Genomic DNA, 5,156 nt, shown 5'->3' on the forward strand with positions numbered 1-5,156 from the left:
AGAACTTGGCCCAATAATATACATAGGTACAGGAAGATGCATGCTGGTGGGTGGGGATTGAATGTTGGTGGGTGATTGTGCAAGTGTGGATGGGTGTGTGGGTGACTTTGTGTGTGTACGAACGTATTTACGCGCGCGTATGTAATTGTGTACGCGTGTGGATGCACGCGTAAGTAATGAACACGTGTTCCCCCAACACCACCCGCACGCCGAATCCATCCGACGTGCCCCGCCTTGCGCACATTCGGGACGAAATGCCACCGAGTTCGCATTCGCTGGAAGCGACTCACGCACTTGGCTCGGAGGAATTAAGAAATCATCTCGTAAGGTGGTCTCGGACGTTAGCACACGCTAGAAGCCCTTAAAATGCACTTGCAATAATTCGTGCACGACAGAGCAACGTGTGCCCTTGTCGGAAATTGAAAACGAAAACTACTTTTTATTTCAGCAGGTAAGGCCCACCGAACGAAATTGCTCTTTCAGATGCGACCTGACCACAAATGATAGCTCAACGAAGTGGCTTATCAAGTGGAAATTTATAGCAGCCAAATGCTCGAAACGCCATGATTCTGAATGTAGAGATGGAAACCGGAAGATACGGAGGAAAAAATCTACGCGACCACGGGGAGAAACATGAACACTCCAAATATACAGCAGCAGCAGGCGTCAGGGTCGGGATCGAACCCACGACCTCCTGTGTACCAGGCGAGGTAGTTAACATCTCCTAGCCACCGTGATGATGATGAGAGAGAGAGAGAAACATGAAAACTCCAAATATACAGCAGCAGCAGCAGGCGTCAGGGTCGGGATCGAACCCACGACCTCCTGTATACCAGGTGAGGTAGTTAACATCTCCTAGCCACCGTGGGGTATGTACGTTTGTCGAGTCAAAGCGTGCCCTCCGCGAATCGAGGAATGTCGCTGCTTAAGGAACAATTCGGAAACACTTGAAACCGCGATGTCGCATTGCAACAAAATGACGACGAGAAACGTGTGGTTGAATAAATGTGTATTTCTTTCGTAAAATTATGCATTAAGATCATCCATCCGCCCCTGTGTGGATCTATGCATTTTCATCATCAGCCATGATCAATCCACTGCTGAATAAAGTCTTCCCCAAGCCGTCACCGTCTTACTTAATTGTGAATTTTCAATCCGATTTCCCGTTTTGCTGTTCCGATGGTTACGTCGTCAATGATTCCGATTAAGTCTTCAGTGATTGTCGGGTTGTTCGCTGGTTTCTGTTCTCGTTATTTTCCTAATCGTTTTTTGTAAACACTGTGGCCTCGATAGCAAGCAAAAGAACCAAACCTCTTAATAGGCGGGGCCAAGGTCACCTTCTTGACCCTGGCCCGGAATTAATAACCATAAATAACATGAAGTAAAACAAATTGCTCCCTGCGCCATAAATCACGCGGGGTTCTTCAACCGTGTCCCGCCGAGACCTTCATCTCGGCGTGGAGACCCCCCCCCCCCAACCCCCGTATTGAGGTTGCAAGCAACGTGAGTCTCCAGCAACTACAGTCGACGAGAGAGACGGCAATCAGGGGGGACAATCGAGGGAGAATTTGTAAGTGCCATCTTTTACTCGGAATGTGGCGAATGTTTAGAATGCCTATTTTGCTGTGCCAGATTTGTATACGCTTTCAAAAATCCTATATTAAACTAAAGATATATACCGTACTTTCTTGTGTGATCGTCCTCGGCCAAGATCCGCTGATCTATGAAGACCTCCACAATCTGTCACCATCCCTCACCATTCCCCATATTGTAATAATCCATCCAGCCAACACCTGCACACGAGCTGGTCTCATCGCTCCATCTCCTTGGTAGGTACCGGTGATCGCCCCGTTCTGGTGAGGCCATCTCTGCTCACTCGCACTTCAGTCCTTGACTATAATAACATCAGGCAGTTCACCGGCATTGGTTCAAGCAAGGCCTGGCTGCCGATTTGACTTGTCTTGAATGAAAACCGTTCAAGTTATGCGTTCCCAGAAGGCCTCGTAGCTGATGGGATGTGTAACAAAAATCTCTTTTTTCGGGAGCGCTAATGTATATGCAGGTCTATTGTTTATTTAATTATTTTGTGACTTTGCTTTTCTGCCACGACGCTAATTATTATTTCGCGTTCTATTTCTTAGTAATCAATATGATGCCTTTAAAAAAACTGTGTTTCTGTTATTCTTGGTTCTTTCGGTAAAGTCACGTAGAAGGGAAACAATAAAATAATAAAAATATTTTAAAAAAATTCTCACGACGTTTCGACTGCAACACAAGCAAGCAGTCGAAAAGTCGAGAGAATTTTGTTAAATATTTTTATTATTTTATTGTTTCCCTTCTACGTGGTGACTTTACCCAAAGAACCAAGAATATGAATCCCTGCAGTCACGAAAGCTTGAAATAAAAAAGTGTGTTTTTGTTGTGTTTTTTTGTTCATCAATAGCGTCTCATTCTTGCACAGTGGTGCTTGTTTCGTGCTGTCCTGTGTGTAATGTGCTACAGAGCAGCACTTGCTTTTAACTGGGCTCTTCCTCAAGAGACCTTGACTCTCAATGGGTGCTTTGCCGGGCTGTACAGGACATGGTAATGATGGGTGAATATTGACTTGAAATGCTGCTTCTGTGGTTGGGAGTGGACCTCCTCCTCCTAAAGCATGAAGCGGTTGATGCTCCCTCGCACAACTGCAGTGTCATAATTGGGTTTCCAATTAGAGGAACGAGATGACTCACAACTACGAATACAAAATGTCCTTATTATCGTTTAATTCGTTATCGCACATTTTATTCATAAAAAGGTAATACCTTGTAAGTGTCCTTCTTAGATACATCATTTTAAAGAAGTAATTTTTATCTGTCCTTTTTTCGAGAGCAAAAAAAATCACTTTTTCACTCGAATAAACCTCACATTTTATCATATTATTAATCGTGGAACAAAGTGTCACTTTTGCAAAGTGCAAATCTCACAGGAAACCGATGGTGGTGGCAGTGCTGTTGGCCCATCGGGGGCCTTCCGCAGAAAATTATTTTAGTGGAACTCTTTAAATGTACACAATTCTAGTGAGGTGCCAGAGAAGATTGATGATATATATTATATATTGTGGGTTTCCATGAGATGAGATAAATGTAGAGATCAATAGAGATTCGGTGAGATGAGAAGGGAAATGCAGACGTGATGGAGATGCATTGTCTTTTCATGATAATTAGCTCATGCGGTCCTAAGCCTTTGCTTGGCTTGCTTATGCCTCGCGCCGCCACTACAGCGAACCCAGTATGTATGTTGAACTTCTTTCACACCGTACATAGCCAACCGTGCTAATCGGAGGTGCGCCAGGGCAACTGCTGTGACTCGATGGATAAAAGCCTAGGATTTGGCAGGTGAACAATAGAGATACGATGACAGCCATCGATTAACATACATTATCAGGCTCGCGATTAGATGTTTAGGCTCCGTATAACCGTGCTTGTAAGACCCAATTGTTTGTATTTTTTTATACACACGATCTGTTAATGTGACGTTTAGACCAACGGAGTGACCAAAGCGAATATGGCGACAGCTTGGCGTGGCCAGCATCCGGCAGTGGATTGACCGCGGCTAATGACGACGACGATGATGGCGCAAACAGAACCTGTAGAAACGATACGGTGGCGAAAACGAGATGAATAATATAATCGGTCAGCACGGCTTGGAGACGGCGGCGGTATTCGTGATGGCCCGTGCCCGGAGCTCGCGTTGAGTGCCGGCTCTGATTTCCTGCCACCAGGGACACGGGGGCATCTCCGCTCACTGCACAGCGAGGCTATTTGTCATAAGAAGCGGCGAAACGCGTAAAGATATGCGGGGGTGGTAGTGGGTGGTGGAGGGAGGACTGGGAACTGGAAATGGGGGGGGAGGGGATATGCTAAATAGACATAGACATCGTATAATATCACGCGGCGTGCATCCCCGCTCTGCGTACAATGATCGATAACTAATAGATGATTTAGCTCACAATAGTGCCCGTAAGTAGAGATGCATGTTCTTCGATTCAAACACCGGTGTGCTGAACTAGTAACCACATTGGCAAGTTTTGTTTTACGTGACAAACCTGTGTCGGGTGGTGGCGGGTTTAACGACACATCTACGCAATCTCACCCCAAAAAACTCCTCTTATTGTCCACCGACCTGGGTTCAGCGGAGGGCTATGAGAACTACCCATGGCCACCAAGGACAGTATCCGCATGGCTCGGGGATGAATGACTTGTATATTGACACATATAAACAGATCTACCCGTTTTGTTGTCTCCACATTCTAATACAATATAGCTTTAGTCCATCGACCTATTGGTTTTCAAGCTTGACTGCTGATGAAACCCGGAATGTCAACGCACAACTTGAGTTCACGTGTGTAAAAAAAAAAGTTGGTGGATAATATTGGGCTGGAAAGCCAAAAGGTCCGCTGGACTAAACCATTGTTGATGTCTGGAGTAACAGAACGGCGGCTCCACCGCTTTCGGAGTATTTTCGCCAAAAAAAATCGAACGTGAAATAATCTGGTCTATGGGAGGGTTTTTCGCACCCAAGAGGATGACCCCACGAGACTGCAGGTTGATGCTCGGCGAGGGAGAGTTAGGGGGAGGCGTGTGGGTCTGCGGCAGAGGGAAGAGGGTGGCTGGGGAGCAGCAATGAAGGGGGAGGGGGGAGAAGGGGTCGCGGTGGCGAGACGCCGATAAGTACGGTTCGTGTACCGCCTAATGAACGTGTCTGCCGGCTCCGCTTTGCGCGCAAATGAGCGCATTAGTCAAGCGACACGCGAGCCGTGCCCCGAGGCCGCACTGAGCCCTGGCCATTAGCGGTGGCCTCTATCGCTCTTGGCTCCATCCACCCTCCACCCACCCCCCCCCCCCCCCAAAGCTTCTCAATTCGGGGTTTTTCCCCTCCCCGTGCTCGTGTGGCCACCGCCGCTGCTGAAATTAAGGAAGCTGGCAAACCGATATCGCTAATCCGCCTGAGAGATGCGTCGCTTCGTCGCAGTGAAAGGAAACGAAGACACGCGCGCGCACACGTGATTGGGCGCGAGATTGACGATCATTGTTTAAAAGATTACGATAGAGCAATGTGTAGGGGCACCGTTGGCAAGGATGATGTAGGAATGTAGGTAATAATGATGTATGATGTAG

Source organism: Petromyzon marinus, chromosome 4, assembly GCF_048934315.1.
Source record: "Petromyzon marinus isolate PM22_M1 ecotype Great Lakes invasive population chromosome 4, UKy_Petmar_22M1.pri1.0, whole genome shotgun sequence".
Classification (NCBI taxonomy): domain Eukaryota; kingdom Metazoa; phylum Chordata; class Hyperoartia; order Petromyzontiformes; family Petromyzontidae; genus Petromyzon; species Petromyzon marinus.